At 38.4% G+C, this 21213-nt stretch overlaps 1 protein-coding gene across 3 annotated transcripts in view; it reads right to left on the bottom strand.

The window, feature by feature from the left end:
- The window catches only part of LOC308604970 (uncharacterized protein), a 199749-nt gene that overhangs the window by 143033 nt on the left and 35503 nt on the right, over positions 1-21213 (bottom strand). The window contains exon 2 of one of the 3 annotated variants that reach the window (XM_081214604.1): positions 2387-2441. The exons of the other annotated variants lie outside the window; for them this stretch is intronic. The gene's annotated coding sequence lies outside the window, so the exon portion shown is untranslated. The remainder of the gene's footprint in view (positions 1-2386; positions 2442-21213) is intronic. 3 annotated transcript variants of the gene reach the window in all.

Raw genomic sequence — 21213 nt, 5'->3', positions numbered from 1 at the left:
AATGGCAGAGCTGAAGGCCAACACTGCTCACCCTAGACCATTAGGGGACTCGACTTAAACTGAACTGATCAGAACCAGACTACGCTCTGCTGAACGGAATTGAAGGAAGTGATCTGAATCAACACCACCAGCAATTAAGCAATGCTTTTAAACTCTGAACTTATGAGAAAATTATGACAGATTTTTAACAACATGAAAAAAACTAGGAGAGCCATGGTTACAACAACCAATGAGAGAGAACACAGTGCGTTAGGCTTTGACTGTGAGTTCAGCTCATCATTCTGGCTGGTAGTTTTCACAGTGGAGATGGAGATGGAGATGGAGATGCAAGCAATGCCCAGGGAAGGGCAGAAGTTTTCGTGATGCTAGAACATATCTTAGGACCCAACTTTTAAATAAAGACCTTGTCGTAACATATCAATGTTTACTCTATACATGTCCCTTTCTCCTAAGATAAATTTTAGGAAAATAAACTATATTATAATTATCAGTTCACCTATCCAACTTACCAACTAAACGAGAGCTCAACAATGGAAGAATCAATGCCTTATTCATTTTGTAACTACAATTTCCAACACAGTGTACATCACAGGTATGTAGGTATGAAATAAATTTTTACTGACTCACCTCATAAAATTATTATGTACAACATGCACCTAAGTGAGAGAATCTAAATATTTGAAGTTTTCCAGTTTGCTAGCTTCTGACTGATGAAAATTTTACTAGTCACAGATGTCCCTAGAGCTTGTGGGCAAGAACCAATAAACTAATGTGGTTTCTATACTATGAAGCATAAATTGAAATAAAATACTAAATCCTAGTCTATCCCATAAATATGCATTTATGAAATATTTGAAAGGTAAATTATGCAAATACGTGTTTAAGGAATTTAGACATGATGAATCATTGACCTGTTGGACCTCAACAACTTCCTCAAAACCATTAGCATCTATTATGTAAATTCACATTTACAGAGCTAATAAAACGCACATTAGTCAACCAACAGCAGGATTACTTATCTGAGGTGGTCTCATGTTTACAGGTCCAGATTTATTTTTCTTTTAAGAAAAATAGCCACAATATATTAATTTGAGAGCTGAAACTTGAATATAAACAGGGAGTTTTTGCCTCTTTCATTTTTAATACCTTTAGACTTTTCAATTTGGCTGACACAATTCAGAGTAATTGATGGGTTTTCTTATAATGTAAACAACCAAAGTCAGAATATATAATATAACTATACGGCTACTGAAATATGCATGACTTTCCATTGTTTTTAATGTATAGAACTTTTTACTTTAAGATAAACTGGAAGTTATGTAGCAAAAGAGCTTGTAGAAACAAATGGAAATGATGTAAAAACAATCCTACTGTTACAAATCAAGTACAAATTCAATGGCATACTCAATGCATATGAATAATGTCATCTCAAAATAGGATATTATTGCAAAAGAAATTTAGCAGTGGCGTGTTTTTAAGAAATAGTTTTCATTCTGTTAACATCTTACTGAGCTTTTTGATTATTATTTATTTAATCAGGAAGTTTTTTTAATTAAAAATTTTGATTATGTTAGAAGTTTATAAACTATATCAGAACTACCAAAGATAGGAGAGGGCTTTTTGCAGATTTTTCAATTTGAAAATTATTGGACTCATAAGTATAGTATATGAAATCCCTATAATAAGTGAAATGAGATACTCTGCAATATGTTCTTTGGAATATTAGATTTAACTTAGTAACCTAAAAAACACTCTCTGGTTTTCTGATTCAACCATCTCACCTTCCTCCTAACATCCATGAAATTAAACCAATAACTCAAAGTAATGTGGCTTTAATGGTGGACAATGAGCCTTGTTAGGACAGTGATAAAGATATATACGACTGGAGATATCCACAGAACCCCTCGATTTACAAACATGAGCAATGGCTATTTATAGACTAGACCTCCCTGAAAGGACTAATTCACAAAACTACAGTAATATTTTAGACAATCATTTATTATTAGAATCTCATTGATACCCAACAAGTTTAATATGAATTTTAAGCAACTTTCAGTGATGAAATACTTTTCCATGGTTCTTTTGATGCCATTTCTAACTTTATCCTCAGTGTCTAGCCTTATTATACAGTTAATAGATGCTCAGAAATACTTATTTAATACATAAGTCCCAGGTTGATAGGTCACTTTAAACGAAGGGAGTAGCCAAATATATATTTTTTCATTCAGGCAAAACAATTGATCCAAAAGTTTGATGCAACTTATTTTAAACTGCTTTTATTTGGGTGGAGGGGCATTAAATATAACACTATACTTACCAGCTGAAATTCCAAATTACTAAATAAGTCAATCCAAATTATTTAATCAAAAAGAAATATCTTACTTACCAAACTATGTCCTGGGCAATATATACAGTAGATAGAAATATGCTATTTAGGCCTTCTAAAAGCAATGAATGAAATAAAAAGTTAGTTTTATACAAATCTGTCAGTTATCCTAACTTGAGAGTCAACACATTGAGAGTCAGACTGTGTCTCACTTCTGCCCACAGCACCTTGCAGATGGTATGCTTCACCAAAGTTTGTTGGGCTAAGTGAGAGAAAGAAGATTCTATAAAACTTCTTCTCAGAGCCTGATTAATTGCACTAATTTTTTTAGTAAATTTAGATTTTGAGCCCTTAAATCAAAGATAAAATTCAGAAAACCATATACCTCCTTATAAAATACAGAATAATCTCACACACACATGTACACACACACAATATGCTATTCTTGGTGTTTCACTATCGAGTAAAATGAGATGTGTCTATTTTCAAAATGGATTAAATAGCTTTGGAAATGCCACTTAGCTTATATGATAAAATAGGTTTGTTCCATACGATCTTCTAAATGCACATCTACTGAAACATCATCTACATGTTTATGTCTAAACTCTTGTTCATCAGGGACTCTAAGATGTGAGAACTAGTACTATTCCTATGTTCCTTCTTTGGTAACCCCCCCAGTTTTCAGAATTTGTTATAATAACAAAATAGCATCTGAGAGCAAAAATGTGTAATCTATCTTTACTGTGATTATTGGTAAGAACAAAACCCTCAATACCTCACCAGGAAAATGGTCAAAAAATATACATCTGAAATATTATTATTGTAAAAATGGAAGCAAGAGAATTCCTATATCAAAGTAGAGAAAATTAGATCAGAATTTTCTTTTCAGTGTGACATTTTCAAAATTTTTAAATTTAATGATCAAAACTAAACATTATCTCCCTTGTTTTTCTCATTTTCCACGCCCTTCCTCTTCCCCAAGCTCACAAAGAAAAATGAGAGAAAAGGAAATACAATTTCCTTCAAAACATTCCTCTCCAATCTCTTAGTCTCCTCATGCTAATTTCTGAGCTCCTTTAGACCTGCTTTTAAAGTCCTTCAATCCTTGCTTGATGTGCTTCCATCTTGCCCCTACTAAACTTGGTGGTGCAGCTGAACTGGAGAACAGAAGGGAAAGTTGTGCAAGCTGAAATAGACCAATCTCCTGACGCTCTGTCTGGTTTTATCTTTTATCTGCTCTTGCTATAAACTGAGATAGAATGCAAAAAGGTGTCAGTTCTTCTAAGAGCACAGCTCTCTTATACTGTTGATGAAAAAAAGAGATGCAACTGTGTTCAAGGCAGGCTCCATAGTGCTTGAAATCTTGTGAAAAGAAAAAGCCGCCCAGGGTTCACTAGCCCATACTCAAAGCAATGTGTTGGAGGAGATGCACAAAGTGAAGTTTTAAGCCACCAATGGAAGAATTAAAAAGAAAAAAAGGCTGAGCATTATTTTGATGATAATTGACATACAAACTGTTCAATTTCAGCACAAATTTAGTTCAGCATTTTGTCTTTCAGTCAAACTTGGATACTCTCCAAAATACGTTAAGATAAAACTGGTTCTAAAATAATTTTTTGCTTAGGTCTGCATATACCCTACATAAGCCTCCAAAGTGATTAACAATCATGTCTAATTTATTCTTATCCTAAACTTGTCAGGATTCAAATATATTAAAGCCAGAAGTGTTTTGCATGATTACTGTTTGAAATAAGATGAGATTTACGGTATTGTAACCAATGCCCTAGAATGCCTCGACCTTAGCTCCAGAAAATCCTTACTCTCCCTTCTCATAGTTACTGAGACATGTGGAAACACACACACACACATACACACAGTGACCAATGTGAAAAAAACACCATTTTGTAATCTGAGTCATATCTTAATGCCCTAATACTGAACTAATTGGTAGAAAATGTCCACACCTCAGGTCAGCAAGAACTTTATCTTAAGTCAAAATTCAAATTCTTTAGCCATTCCCATGATAAATAAACTCAGGATGATGAGCAGCTAACTCAAACAAGCATCAAGAAAGAGAACATTTAAACAACTAGCCTATCCCCAAACGTTTTGCCTGGATCATTATATACAGTCATCCCTCGGTATTCACGAGAGATTGGTTCTAGGACCCCACATGGATACCAGAATCTGCGGATGCTCAAGTCCCTTATATAAAATGACATAGTATTTGCAAATAACCCAAACACATTCACCTCAATACTTTAAATCATCTCTAAATTACTTATAATATCTAATGTAATGTAAATGCTATGCAAATAGTTGCTGGCAGACAGCAGATGCATGTTATGCTTTTTGGAACTTTCTGGATTTTTTTTTAATATTTCAATCCACAGTTGGTTGAATCCATGGATGCAGAACCCATGGATATAGAGGGTCCACTGTATACCTCTACCTCCTGGAAGCAATGAAGTTAAAGAGAAGAAGGGGTATAGGGTCATGTTTCTGATCACACAGTGCCCTCACCCATCAGTAAACATAGCCTGTTCAAAGTGTTAAGTTAGGTTTACTCATTCATTCAACAGATTTTGAGCATCTACTATAGACCAAGCACTGTTCTAGATAATAGAGATATAAATTATCAGTTCCTTCCCCAGAGAAGTAGAACTCATATAAAGAAAACAGAAGGAATGGCCCTCCTACCTACTACATGCAAGTTATTCTTTCATGAATAAGACCTGGATTTATCATCAAAGAGTCTATTGGAAAGAAAAAAAAACTACCAAATAAACACAAGGGTGAAATTACATTGTTCCCTTTGAATCAATGATCCCACCTTTAAATTCTTTCTTAAAGCAATATTCAAAAATATGGAGATAGGTGATGTCAGCATCATGGTGGTATAAGATGTCCCTAATTTTTGTCCCCCTTTTAACATCTAAAATTCAGCATCTATCCATGAACAAAAGTGCCTCTGTGGGAGCTGTGGGACCAGCACCATACACTAAGGGACCTGAGAGGAGTCTTATCCCTTGTGAATTGGGTCATAGACAGGCAGACTCCACTATAGGCTGTGGAACTAGCAGAAGCCTGTGAACTGGCTGCAACCTCTCTCAGCTGTGGTCCAGGAGTACCTGGAAAACATTGACTTGGGCAGATACCCACAAGATGAGAGAGCCTTTGTAGAAGTCCAGGTTTATAGAGGAAAAGTTCTAGCACTCTGCTGGAGTTTTTTAAAAATACAAATTTGGATTCATTGGAGTGGTTGAGAGGAGCTGTGCCAACATCACCCTTCGCTACAAGGTGGCACAGCTCAGAAAAAGAGGTTGGGGGTCCCTCCCATGGGGGAAAAGGAAGAGTGGTGATTAAGCACCCAGCTTCCCCAGCTGTGCAGGATGCTACTAAAGAAACCTATCTATCTCTCTCCTGAAGCCCCCAGAGCATTAAAGCAAGAGCTTCACAACTGGGAAGCGGGAGGAGGTAGGAAGGAGATAGGAAAAGAGGCAAATAAGAATATCAGAGAACATTAAAGAGACACAATTCCTGCTGCCGTGTTCTAAACTCCAGCAGGAAGCCTGTCCATGAGCTGCTAGAAAAATCTCACTCAAGGATCCCTCCAACTGGTCCACTGACACCCCCAGCACCCTGAATGCCAAACCCACACCTCCCCCAACTCTACAGCCAGTTCTTTATGTGAACTGAGGGTGGTGGTGAAAGAAAGCTCAGATAGACAGGGAGTGCACACAGAAATCAAGCCAGAGTCCGCAGGAAAGGAAGAAACCACAGTCTTGAGCTGTAGCACCACTTTGGGGAAAACAAAAGAGAGGTTACCAACAGCCAGCCTGATGCATTGTAAGACCATGAGAAGACGTACAAACTTAAATGTTCCGCTACAAGACAGAGCAAGAAGGGGAGCAAGTCTAACCATACAAGATCAGAGAAGGCCCCAAAATATAAGCAGGATCAACAAAAATATCTCTCAAGTGAAGGCAGCTCGTAAAGATTGGAGGAGGTGTCTGCTACTTCAAATGTGAAAACAGCAATGCAAAACTCCAAAGAACATGAAGAGTCAAGGAAATATGCCATCAACAGGTCATAATAATCTTCCAGTAACCAAACCCCAAGACACAGTATCTGTGATTTACCCGAAAAAGAATTCAAAGAAACCTCAAGATAGAAATAGAGGGGATGGGAAGATGTAAGACTGGGGTAAGGGATTGAGAGGTACAAACTACCATGTATAAAATGGATGGACTACAAGGATGTGTTGTACAGCACAGGGAAATACAGCCATTATTTTCTAGTGACTTTAAATAGGTTATAATGTATAAAAATAGAGTTGCTATTTGTACACCTGAAACTAACATGCTGTTGTAAATAAAATATACTTCAATTCTTAAAAAAGAACCAATATTGGAATCATTGGAGTTCCAGAAGAAGAAGAAAGGGAAAAGGAGACAGAAAACTTTTTTTAAGGTGGACTATTTTTTTTGATACAAGTTATTTTTTAATTGAAGTTAGTTAATTTGCAATGTTGTGTTAGTTTTAAGTGTACAGCAAAGTGATTCAGTTATATATATATATGTATATATATATATATATATACATACATGTATATATTCTTTTTCAGATTCTTTTCAGAAAGCTTATTTAAAGAAATAACAACTGAGAACTTCTCAAATCTGGGGAGAGGCTTGGACATCCAAGTTCATTAAACTAATACATCACTCATTATTTCAATTCAAAATAATCTCCCCCAAGAAACACTATAATGAAACTGTCAAAAATCAAGTCAAAAAAAAAAAAAAGAGAGAGAGAATTCTAAAAGCAGCAACAGAAAAAAATATTGTAACCTACAAAGAAACCCCCATTACACTATCAGCAGATTTCTCAGCAGAAACCCTACAGATCAGGAGAGAATGGGTTGATATATTCAAAGTGTTGAAAGAAAAAAAATTGCCAGCCAAAAATAGTCTATATGGCAAAGTTATCCTTCAAAATGACAAATAAAAGCTGAGGGACTTCTTTGCCACTAGAACTGCCTTACAAGAAATGCTGAAAGGAGTTCTTCAAACTGAAATGAAAAGACACTAATTAGTAACATGAAAACATACAAAAATATGCAACACACTGGTAAGAGTAAATATATCGTCAGATTCAGAAAGCTCTAAATCTGGAATATGATAGTGTGTTGACTAACTATATTATAAAGGTTAAAATATTTTTTAAAAAACTATAGCTACTATAATTTCTTAATGAATACACAATATAAAAAGAGGTAAATCATGATATTAAAAACATAAAAGAGGGGAGTCAAAGAGTAGAGTTTCTATACACGATCAAACTTAAGTTGCTATCAGCTTAAAATGGACTGTTATATCTGTCAAATGTTTTACGTAAGCCTCATGGTAACCACAAAGCAAAAACCTATAGTAAATTCACAAAAGTTAAAGAGAAGGGAATCAGAGGATAGCACCACAGACAACCACCATTTCACAAATGTAGACAACGAGAAGAAAAAGAGGACAATGGAACCACAAAACAGCCAGAAAGCAATTAATAAGATGAACAGCAAAAGAAACAAGCCACAAACTGAAAAGGCAACCTACAGAATGGGAGAAAATATTTGCAACCACACATTAACAAGTGTATTTCAGAAGGGAGTGAAAGGAAGGACTCTTTGAGATAGAAAGAGTGATGTGCTTGACTGGTGATAAAAAATGGCATCCAGTGTACAAGGATAGTCTTTAGATAGGAGCAGTAATATTTCTCTCTGGTGGCAGGCAAGAAAGCACAGTATACTGAGGCACATATTGATGGTAGGTAGATGGGTGGAGTTTGTGGAAGATCTTCTGATTTCTTAATTTTTTTAGTAAGACAGGAAGCAAGAAGATGGAGAAAATACGTTGCAGGTTTGAAGCAGGATAAGAAAGTGATAAATCATCTAAGAGACTGGAAGCGCAAATGATCACTCGCGGGAGTATAAGGCTTGGTGTGGTTGCCTGGAGACATTAAGAGTGCATTTCAGAGACATGGTCACCAACTCAAAGTCCATGAAGATGTGTTTTTCCCTCCACATTTAGCTGCACCAGTTCAGGGGTGGAGCTGAATTTAACCAGGATTATGATTCTGCCAAACTACAAAGAAAAGAAAGAAGGGCAAGGAACTTTTGGGTGTGGTCAATGGAGCGACCATAGTGATTGACCATAGGATCTCACCAGGCTAAAAAATAGGGAGAAGACACCAAGGGGTAAGGGAGAAGAGAAAGGAGCTGAGATCAACAGATTGGAGAGCCTAGTCAGATCGAAGAATCATTGAAGTTGGGTGTCTAGAGAAAGAAGACCAGAGATAAGAGGTGGTAGTCAGAGAGCGGGATGCACGGAATTGAGTTTGTGGAAGGGTTGTGGTTGGTTGGCAATAATAAGAACTGATCATATCTTGTATCTGACCATAACCTTCCATGGTTTGTCTCTGTGGATAAAATAAAAGCTACAGCCCTCACGTTAGCCTCAAGACTCCACTCTCAGCTTCCTTCTCACTGTTTGCCCCTGTACCCCCCAACTCCCTACCTTTCCACTTCATCTCTTAAGCTACCCTAATACAGTCCACTTCAGCCATTTTAACCTCTATGCTGCTCATTGAGACATGTTCTGAAGTCTCTATACTGGTTGTTCCCCAAGATTCTTCAATCCCCTCCTTCAAAGTCTTTGCCCAATTGTCACTTATCCAATGATACATTCCATGACCATCCAAATTAAATGTATAACCCACCTCGGGTCCTAATACTTCCTACCCATCCTCCCTTCTTTCTTTTCTCCATAACATTTACCATCCCCAATAGTACACAACATACTTATTTTGTCTCTTGCTCATCTTATCCCTAGTGGAATATGAGTTCCACGAAGAAAGAGACTTTTCCTTGTTTTAATTACATCTGTTTTCTCAGCACCTAGCATATAGTAAGAACTCAATTAATATGCACTGAATGAATGAATTACTTTTATTCATTGCTGTTATTTAATTTTTGCTATGTTAATAGGTATAAATGTCACTATGTTCTTTTTTTCTAACATCTTTAATGGAGTACAATTGCTTTACAATGTTGGGCTAGTTTCTGCTGTATAACAAAGTGAATCAGCTATATGTATACATATATCCCCATATCCCTTCCCTCTGGCATCTTCCTCACACTCTCCCTGTGCTATGCAGCTGCTTCCCACTAGCTATCTATTTTACATTTGGTCGTGTATATATGTAGATGTTACTCTCTCACTTCGTCCCAGCTTACCCTTACCCGTCTGCATGTCCTCAAGTCCATTCTCTACATCTCTGTCTTTATTCCTGTTCTTGTCCCTAGGTTCATCAGAGCCTTTTTTTTTTTTTTAGATTCCATATATATGTGCTAGCATATGGTATTTGTCTTTCTCTTTCTCACTTACTTCACTCTGTACGACAGACTCTAGGTCCATCCAACTCACTACAAAGAGTTCAATTTCATTTCTTTTTATGGCTGAGTAGTATTCCATTGTATATATGTGCCACATCTTCTTTATCCAGCCATCTGTCGATGGACACTTAGGTTGCTTCCATGCCCTGGCTATTGCAAATAGTCCTGCAAAGAACATTGTGGTACATGTCTCTTTTTGAATTATGCTTTTCTCAAGGTATATGCCCAGTAGTGGGACTGCTGGGTCATATGGTAGTTCTGTTTTTTAGTTTTTTGAGGAACTTCCATACTGCTCTCCATAGTGTCTATATCAATTTACATTCCCACCAACAGTGTAAGAGGGTTCCTTTTTCTCCATATCCTCTCCAGCATTTATTGTTTGTATATTTTTTTGAACTACACACTATCCTGACACGTGTGAGGTGATACCACACTGTAGTTTTGATTTGCATTTCTCTAATGATTAGTGATGTTGAGCATCCTTTCATGTGTTTGTTGGAAATCTATATATCTTATTTGCAAAAATGTCTATTTAGGTCTTCTGACAAATTTTGGATTGAGTTGTTTGTTTTTTTGATATTGAGCTTCATGAGCTGCCTGTATATTTTGGAGATTAATCCTTTGTCAGCTGCTTCATTTGCAAATATTTGCTCCCATTCTAAGCTTGTCTTTTCATCTTGTTTATGCTTTCCTTTGCTGTGCAAAAGCTTTTAAGTTTCATTAGGTCCCATTTTGTTTCTGTTTGTTTTTATTTCCATTTCTCTAGGAAGTGAGTCAAAAAGGATCTTGCGGTGATTTATGTCATAGAGTGTCCTGCTTCTGTTTTCCTCTGAGCTTCATAGTGAATGGCCTTACGTTTAGGTCTTCAATCCATTTGAGTTTATTTTTCTGTCCGGTGTTAGGGAATGTTCTAATTTAATTCTTTTACATTGAAAGGGTATCTCTTCTCCATTGTAGATTTTTGCCTCATTTATCAAAGATAAGATGACCATAGGTGCATGGGTTTATCTCTGGGCTTTCTATCCAGTTCCATTGATCTATCTTTCTGTTTTTGTGCAAGTACCATACAGTCTTCATTACCATAGCTTTGTAGTATAGTCTGAAGTCAGGGAGCCTGATTCCTCCAGCTCCATTTTTCGTTCTCAAGATTGCTTTGGCTATTCGGGGTCTTTTGTGTTCCCATACAAATTGTGAAATTGTTTGCTCTAGTTCTCTGAAAAATGCCATTGGTAGTTTGATAGGGATTGCACTGAATCTGTAGATTGCTTTGGGTAGTATAGTCATTTTCACAATGTTGATTCTTCTAATCCAAGAACATGGTATATCTCTCCATCTGTTTGTATCATCTTTAATTTCTTTCATCACTGTCTCATAGTTTTATGCATACAGGTCTTTTGTCTCCTTAGGTAGGTTTATTCCTAGGTATTTTATTCTTTTTGTTACAACGGTAAATACGGAGCACAGGCTCCAGACGCGCAGGCTCAGTGGCCATGGCTCACGGGCCCAGCCACTCTGCAGCATGTGGGATCTTCCCAGACTGGGGCACGAACCCGTGCCCCCTGCATCAGCAGGACTCTCAACCACTGCGCCACCAGGGAAGCCCATATCTTCTTCTTAGATTGATCTCTTGATCATCATGTAGTGTCCCTCTTCATCTCTTGTATTAGTCTTTACTTTAAAGTCTATTTTGGAGTCCTCTCCCTGCGCTCTGACTGAAACCCGATACCCGATCCTCAGCTCCCAGCCCCGCCCGCCCAAGTGGCCGAGCAAACAAGCCTCTTGGGCTGGTGTGTGCCTGAGGGCACCGATCCTCTGTGCCGGAATCTCTCTCCTTTGCCCTCCACACGCCTGTTGCTGTGCTCTCCTCCGCTACTCCAAAGCTTTCCCCCTCCGCCACCTGCAGTCTCCGCCCACGAAGGGGCTTCTAGTGTGTGGAAACCTTTTCTCCTTCACGGCTCCCTCCCACTGGTGCAGGTCCCGTCCCTATCCTTTTGTCTCTGCTTATTTTTTTTTCTTTTGCCCTACCCAGCATGATAATCTCTGGGTCCATCCATGTAGCTGAAAATGGCATTATTTCATTCTATGGATGAAAGGCTCTTGGTGCTGCAGCCAGGAGTCAGTGCTGTGCCTCTGAAGTGGGAGAGCCAACTTCAGGACACGGGTCCACAAGAGACCTCCCAGCTCCGCATAATATCAAGCGGCGAAAATCTCTCAGAGATCTCCATCTCAACACCAGCACCCAGCTTCAGTCAACGACCAGCAAGCTACAGTGCTGGTCACCCTATGCCAAGCAACTAGCAAGACAGGAACACAACCCCACCAATTAGCAAGAGGCTGCCTAAAAACATAATAAGGCCACAGGCACCCCAAAACACACCACCAGACGTGGACCTGTCCACAAGAAAGACAAGATCGAGCCTCAACCACCAGAACACAGGCACTAGCCCCCCCACCAGGAAGCCTACACAACCTACTGACACAACCTTAGCTACTGGGGACAGACATCAAAAACAACGGGAACTACGAATCTGCAGCCTGCAAAAAGGAGACCCCAAACACAGTAACATAAGCAAAATGAGAAGACAGAAAAACACACAGCAAGTGAAGGAGCAACATAAAAACCTACCAGACCTAACAAATGAAGAGGTAATAGGCAGTCTACCTGAAAAAGAATTCAGAATAATGATAGTAAAGATGATCCAAGATTCTATTTCCCAGATCCAAAATCTTGGAAATAGAATAGACAAAATGCAAGAAACAGTTAACAAGGACCTAGAAGAACTAAAGATGAATCAAGCATCGATTAAAAACACAATAAATGAAACGAAAAATACTCTAGATGGGATCAATAGCAGAATAACTGAGGCAGAAGAACGGATAGGTGAGGTGGAAGATAAAATAGTGGAAATAACTGATGCAGAGCAAAATAAAGAAAAAAGAATGAAAAGAACAGAGGACAGTCTCAGAGACCTCTGGGACAACATTAAACGCACCAACATTCGAATTCTAGGGGTTCCAGAAGAAGAAGAGAAAAAGAAAGGGACTGAGAAAATATTTGAAGAGATTATAGTTGAAAACTTCCCTAATATGGGAAAGGAAATAGTTAATCAAGTCCAGGAGGCACAGAGAGTCCCATACAGAATAAATCCAAGGAGAAATACGCCAAGACACATATTAATCAAACTGTCAAAAATTAAACACAAAGAAATCATATTAAAAGCAGCAAGGGAAAAACAACAAATAATACACAAGGGAATCCCCATCAGGTTAACAGCTGATCTCTCAGCAGAAACTCTACAAGCCAGAAGGGAGTGGCAGGACATAATTAAAATGATGAAGGAAGGCAAATACTAACAGCCATAAACGGGGAAATGGACAGTAACACAATCATAGTAGGGGACTTTAACACCCCACTTTCACCAATGGACAGATCATCCAAAATGAAAATAAATAAGGAAACACAAGCTTTAAATGATACATTAAACAAGATGGACTTAGTTGATATTTATAGGACATTCCATCCAAAAACAACAGAATACACATTTTTCTCAAGTGCTCATGGAACATTCTCCAGGATAGATCATATCTTGGGTCACAAATCAAGCCTTGGTAAATTTAAGAAAATTGAAATTGTATCAAGTATGTTTTCCGACCACAATGCTATGAGACTAGACATCAATTACAGGAAAAGATCTGTAAAAAATACAAACACATGGAGGCTAAACAATACACTACTCAATAACAAAGTGATCACTGAAGAAATCAAAGAGGAAATTTAAAAATACCTAGAAACAAATGACAATGGATACATGACGACCCAAAACCTATGGGACGCAGCAAAAGCAGTTCTAAGGGGGAAGTTTATAGCAATAAAATCCCACCTTAAGAAACAGGAAACATCTCGAGTAAACAACCTGACCCTGCACCTAAAGCAATTAGAGAAAGAAGAACAAAAAACCCCCAAAGTTACCAGAAGGAAAGAAATCATAAAGATCAGATCAGAAATAAATGAAAAAGAAATGAAGGAAACGATAGCAAAGATCAACCAAACTAAAAGCTGGTTCTTTGAGAAGATAAACAAAATTGACAAACCATTAGCCAGACTCATCAAGAAAAGAAGGGAGAAGACTCAAATCAATAGAATTAGAAATGAAAAAGGAGAAGTAACAACTGACACTGCAGAAATACAAAAGATCATGAGAGATTACTACAAGCAACTCTATGCCAATAAAATGGACAACCTGGAAGAAATGGACAAATTCTTAGAAATGCACAACCTGCCAAGACTGAATCAGGAAGAAATAGAAAATATGAATAGACCAATCACAAGCACTGAAATTGAAACTGTGATTAAAAATCTTCCAACAAACAAAAGCCCAGGACCAGATGTCTTCACAGACAAATTCTATCAAACATGTAGAGAAGAGCTAACACCTATCCTTCTCAAACTCTTCCAACATATAGCAGAGGGAGGAACACTCCCAAACTCATTCTACGAGGCACCATCACCTTGATACCAAAACCAGGCAAGGATGTCACAAAGAAAGAAAACTACAGGCCAATATCACTGATGAACATAGATGCAAAAATCCTCAACAAAATACTAGCAAACAGAATCCAACAGCACATTAAAAGGATCATACACCATGATCAAGTGGGGTTTATTCCAGGAATGCAAGGATTCTTCAATATACGCAAATCAATCAATGTGATACACCATATTAACAAATTGAAGAAGAGAAACCATATGATCATCTCAATAGATGCAGAGAAAGCTTTCGACAAAATTCAACACCCATTTATGATAAAAACCCTGCAGAAAGTAGGCATAGAGGGAACTTTCCTCAACATAATAAAGGCCATATATGACAAACCCACAGCCAACATCGTCCTCAATGGTGAAAAACTGAAACCATTTCCACTAAGATCAGGAACAAGACAAGGCTGCCCACTCTCACCAATCTTACTCAACTTAGTTTTGGAAGTTTTAGCCACAGCAATCAGAGAAGAAAAGGAAATAAAAGGAATCCAAATTGGAAAAGAAGAAGTAAAGCTGTCACTGTTTGCAGATGACATGATACTATACATAGAGAATCCTAAAGATGCTACCAGAAAACTACTAGAGCTAATCAATGAATTTGGTAAAGTAGCAGGATACAAAATTAATGCACAGAGATCTCTGGCATTCCTGTACACTAATGATGAAAAATCTGAAAGTGAAATCAGGAAAACACTCCCATTTACCATTGCAACAAAAAGAATAAAATATCTAGGAATAAACCTACCTAAGGAGACAAAAGACCTGTATGCAGAAAATTATAAGACACTGATGAAAGAAATTAAAGATGATACAAATAGATGGAGAGATATACCATGCTCCTGGATTGGAAGAATCAATATTGTGAAAATGACTCTACTACCCAAAGCAATCTACAGATTCAATGCAATCCCTATCAAACTACCACTGGCATTTTTCACAGAACTAGAACAAAAAATTTCAAAATTTGTTTGGAAAAAAAAAAGACCCCAAATAGCCAAAGCAATCTTGAGAACGAAAAATGGAGCTGGAGGAATCAGGCTCCCTGACTTCAGACTATACTACAAAGCTACAGTAATCAAGACAGTGTGGTACTGGCATAAAAACAGAAAGATAGATCAATGGAACGGGATAGAAAGCCCAGAGATAAACCCACGCACATATGGTCAACTTATCTTTGATAAAGGAGGCAGGAATGTACAGTGGAGAAAGGACAGCCTCTTCAATAAGTGGTGCTGGGAAAACTGGACAGGGACATGTAAAAGTATGAGATTAGATCATTCACTAACACCATACACAAAAATAAGCTCAAAATGGATTAAAGACCTAAATGTAAGGCCAGAGACGATCAAACTCTTAGAGGAAAACATAGGCAGAACACTCTATGGCACAAATCACAGCAAGATCCTTTTGGACCCACCTCCTAGAGAAATGGAAATAAAAACAAAGATAAACAAATGGGACCTAATGAAACTTCAAAGCTTTAGCAAAGGAAACCATAAACAAGACCAAAAGACAACCCTCAGAATGGGAGAAAATATTTGCAAATGAAGCAACTGACAAAGGATTAATCTCCAAAATTTATAAGCAGCTCATGCAGCTCAATAGCAAAAAAACAAACAACCCAATCCAAAAATGGGCAGAAGACTTAAATAGGCATTTCTCCAAAGAAGATATACAGACTGCCAACAAACACATGAAAGAATGCTCAACATCATTAATCATTAGAGAAATGCAAATCAAAACTACAATGAGATATCATCTCCCACCAGTCAGAATGGCCATCATCAAGAAATCTAGAAACAATAAATGCTGGAGAGCTGGAGAGGGTGTGGAGAAAAGGGAACACTCTTGAACTGCTGGTGGGAATGTGAATTGTTACAGCCGCTATGGAGAACGGTATGGAGGTTCCTTAAAAAACTAAAAATAGAACTATCATATGACCGAGCAATCCCACTACTAGGCATATACCCTGAGAAAACCATAATTCAAAAAGAAGACATGTACCAAAATGTTCATTGCAGCTCTATTCACAATAGCCCGGAGATGGAAACAACCTAAGTGTCCATCATCGGATGAATGGATAAAGAAGATGTGGCACATATATACAATGGAATATTACTCAGCCATAAAAAGAAATGAAACTGAGCTATTTGTAATGAGGTGGATAGACCTAGAGTCTGTCATACAGAGTGAAGTAAGTCAGAAAGAGAAAGACAAATACCGTATGCTACCACATATATATGGAATTTCAGAAAAAAAAATGTCATGAAGAACCTAGGGGTAAAACAGGAATAAAGACACAGACCTACTTGAGAATGGACTTGAGGATATGGGGAGGGCGAAGGGTAAGCTGTGACAAAGCGAAAGAGAGGCATGGACATATACACAGTACCAAACGTAAGGTAGATAGATAGTGGGAAGCAGCCGCATAGCACAGGGAGATCAGCTCGGTGCTTTGTGACTGCCTGGAGGGGTGGGATAGGGAGGGTGGGAGGGAGGGAGACGCAAGAGAGAAGGTATGTGGGATCAGTTGTATATGTATGACTGATTCACTTTGTTATAAAGCAGAAACTAATAAAAAAAATAACTTATGAAAAATTAAAAAAATAAAGTCTATTTTGTCCGACATGAGAATTGCTACTCCACCTTTCTTTTGATTTTCATTTGCATGGAATATCTTTTTCCATCCCCTCACTTTCAGTCTGTATGTATCCCTAGGTCTGAAGTGGGTCTCTTGTAGACAGCATATATACGGGTCTTGTTCTTGTATCCATTCAGCCAGTCTATGTCTTTTGATTGGAAAATTTAACCTATTTACATTTAAGGTAATTATCAATATGTTTGTTCCTATTACCATTTTCTTAATTGTTTTGGATTTGTTATTGTAGGTCTTTTCCTTCTCTTGTGTTTCCTGCCTAGAGAAGTTCCTTTAGCATTTGTTGTAAAGCTGGTTCGGTGCTGCTGTACTCTCTTAGCTTTTGTTTGTCTGTAATGGTTTTAATTACTCTGTCAAATCTGAATGAGGTCCTTGCTGGGTAGAGTAATATTGGTTGTAGGTTTTTCCCTTTCACCACTTTAAACATGTCCTGCCACTCCCTTCTGGCTTGCAGAGTTTCTGCTGAAAGATCAGTGTTAACCTTATGGGGATTCCTTTGTATGTTATTCGTTTCTTTTCCCTTACTGTTTTTAATATTTTTTCTTTGTATTTAATTTTTGATAGTTTTATTAATAGTGTCTTGGAGTGTTTCTCCTTGGATTTATCCTGTATGGGACTCTTTGTACTTCCTGGGCTTGACTGACTATTTCCTTTCCCATGTTAGGTAAATTTTCAACTATAATCTCTTCAAATATTTTCTCAGACCCTTTTTTTCTCTTCTTCTTCTGGGACCCTTATAATTTGAATGTTGGTGCATTTAATGTTGTCCCAGAGGTCTCTGAGATGGTCCTCAATTCTTTTCATTCTTTTTTCTTTATTCTCCTCTGCGGTAGTTATTTCTACTATTTTATCTTCCAGGTCACTTATCTGTTCTTCTGCTTCAGTTATTCTGCTATTGATTCCTTCTAGAGAACTTTTAATTTCATTTATTGTGTTGTTCATCATTGTTTGCTTGCTCTTTAGTTCTTCTACGTCCTTGTTAAACGTTTCTTGTATTTTCTCCATTCTATTTCCAAGATTTTGGATCACCTTTACTATCATTACTCTGAATTCTTTTTCAGGTAGACTGCCTATTTCCTCTTCACTTGTTTGGTCTGGTGGATTTTTACCTTGCTCCTTCATCTGCTGCATATTTCTGTCTTCACATTTTGTTTAACTTACTGTGTTTGGGGTCTCCTTTTTGCAGGCTGTAGGTTCATAGTCCCTCTTACTTCTGGTGTCTTCCCCCAGTGAGTGAGGTTGCTTCAGTGGCCTGTGTAGGCTTCCTGGTGGAGGGGACTGGTGCCTGTGTTCTGGTGGGTTGGTTTGGATCTTGTCTTTCTGGTGGGCCGGGCCACATCCAGTGGTGTGTTTTGGGGTGTCTGTGAACTTAGTATGATTTTTGGTAGCCTCTCTGCTAATGGGTGGGGTTGTGTTCCTGTCTTGCTAGTTGTTTAGCATGGGGTGTCCCGCATTGGAGCTTGCTGGCCTTTGGGTGGAGCTGGGTCTTAGTGTTGAGATGGAGACCTCTGGGAGAGCTCTCGCTGATTGATATTACATGGGGCTGGGAGGTCTCTGGTGGTCCAATGTCCTGAACTCGGCTCTCCCACCTCAGAGGCTCAGACCTGACACCCGGCCAGAGCAACAAGACCCTGTCAGCCACACTGTAGTTGTATGGTCTTAGACCAGGCAGTTAACTTCTCTGTGCCTCAAATTTCCCTTCGTGCAGCACCTCCTCATCCCAGAGTCCCAGTCAGGTGTGAGGGAAGGGCTGTCGCTCCCAGGCTGTGCAGGGAGGAAGCCCAGCAGGCTGGCGCAGGACACTGGTGAATGGCCCTGTCACTGTGTTCTGATTTTAATTTTCTGACAGAATTTTAAGAATTTCCTGGGTATTCTTTGGACTTGAAAAACTTGCCACTTACTATGAGCTTGGGGAAAAAAAATCAGTCTTAGAAATTACAAATGGTACAAACAACTTAGAGGAAGATATCACATAATATAGATATAGATATATAACATAGATTAATATCCACTATTCTGAAGTTCTCCCAAGGAGCTGAGTTCCGTTCAAAAGTGTAGTTGCAGTGAATGTTTGGGTTATTTTGATTTATTAGTTCTGTAATTGAGATCTAAAATGTCTGTGATTGTATGGGCTTCCCCTTCCAACTTAACATGTTGCTCTGAGAACTTCATAGAAATGTTGAGTTTTGAGCTGATACTAGGAAAAAATCATGAAGTTATACCAAAGTGCCTACTTCCAATTATGAAACAAGCAAACTTAGGTGATTTTTTTCCTTCAGCTTACATACGTTTTTGTTATCTGCAGACAGTTTGCACATGGCTGTGTTCCAGTGATAACCTGTACCACCAAAAATCTATTAGAGTGATAATTATCTCACTAGAGCTGATACTGGAAGAGGTCACCTTGAAATCTAAATTTGAGTTGAAATAAAATGTATTATCAAAGTAAGCCTAGATCCTAAAGACAAAAAAACCTATACACAAATACTGTAATTTAGTTAGTAAATGTGTTTCTCGCAGAGGCATGAGTTAGCCATTCTGACATTGCCTTATTTGAATACTAGGATTGAACAAATAATTAAATATATTGTCAATGATGGAAGCCAAGTTTCTTACTCTCTGGGGCGGAAATTACAAATAAGAAAAGGAGAGGATCTTATTGTGTTAGATTGAAATGAGAGGTATCAGTATATACATATAAATTTCAATATTTATACAGGTAGTTTTGGAAATAAATAAAGCTGTACATGTATATGTGAGTGAGTATACACATATATATTTCCTAGTTTTGTCCACTGAGAGGGCCTAGAAGCAATGATACCCAAATAGCGATTAGTATACCTAGCTCCCAGACTGTCTGGTCTCTAAACATCATTCTCTGATGAAGAAAACCAGGACCCCTTACATAAGTGGTAGTTTCCAGGGCTGGGGCAAGGAAAATATAAGCCTAAATGCAGGAAGGGGCTTGTAATGGCCAATTTTTTTTAAACGAGCAACAAAATACATAATTGTAAAATAGGATTAAAACTCATGGCATAGGGCTTCCCTGGTGGCGCAGTGGTTGAGAGTCCGCCTGCCGATGCAGGGGACACGGGTTCGTGCCCCGGTCTGGGAAGATCCCACATGCCGCGGAGCAGCTGGGCCCGTGAGCCATGGCCACTGAGCCTGCGCGTCCGGAGCCTGTGCTCCGCAACGGGAGAGGCCACAACAGTGAGAGGCCCGCATACCACAAAAAAAAAAAAAAAAAAAAAAAAAAAAAAAACTCATGGCATAAAATAATTATAAGCTTATAATTAATTATAATTAAATAATAAACTTATGTTAAAGAGTTTAATAAATAAATAAATGGGAGAGCGGCTACATCTCTTCCTTGCCTCACATACAACCAACCACTGTCGCTTTCTTTGTTTCTTGAGACAGCATGCAATACCTTGAGGTAGTCTCACCTCCCAGCATTGCTTAAAATTTTGCCATAGACTTCTGGAGAGCCAACAGAAAAATCTATTTTAGCTCTGCACCCAGAGTCCTGCCTTTTCTCCTTTTGACGGGTGCTAGCCCTTCTTCCCCAGCTGGATAAGGTCTTCCAGGGAACCACGGGCTGGTTTTATCTCTTTGTCCCTATTCTGTCCAAACAGCATGAGAACAGGGAGACAATCCATGACATGACATGGACATAACAAGTAAGGGAAAAGGAAAGCAGAGATCCTCACTCCCAGGGCTCACTGTTTGCATGTTGCCACTCCCTTTTGTGCTATCATTTTCCACCACACCTACAAAATTTCTTCAGTCTCCATTGGATATTCCCTTATGTTTCCCTGTATTCTAGTCTTATCCACTGGCTGGTAAAGAGGGCACTTTTCCATTGTCTCACTGTTGGTATAGTATAAGCAAAGACTGCCCTGATCAGATCCCCCGCGGGGTCCCCAGAGGGTCAAAATCTGCCACAGCTTGAGGTTCTCACAGAGGTAGTCTCCACCCACATCCTTTCTGAGGGAGCTGTCTTTGGACCAGTATATCATGAGAATGCCTCAGAATGCACATAATTTACCAGAGCAGACACAGAAAACAAGGGTATGGTGTTTAATGGGGTGGGTTAATGGTACAAAGACAGATAGCTGTAAACTAGCGAGCTTGAGGAAGCACAGAGAATGTGAGCTGCAGGCCCAAATTTCAGCAAGACCAAGGGGCAGAAAGGGAGTCTTTTTTGCTTATGCTACATAGGATAGCAAGCTGATCACTTGGAAGCA

This window comes from Mesoplodon bidens, assembly GCF_964165515.1.
Source record: "Mesoplodon bidens genome assembly, chromosome: 17".
In the NCBI taxonomy this organism is placed as follows: Eukaryota; Metazoa; Chordata; class Mammalia; order Artiodactyla; family Ziphiidae; genus Mesoplodon; species Mesoplodon bidens.
Note: the sequence above shows the minus strand (reverse complement) of the source record. Positions and strands in the feature narration are given on the sequence as shown.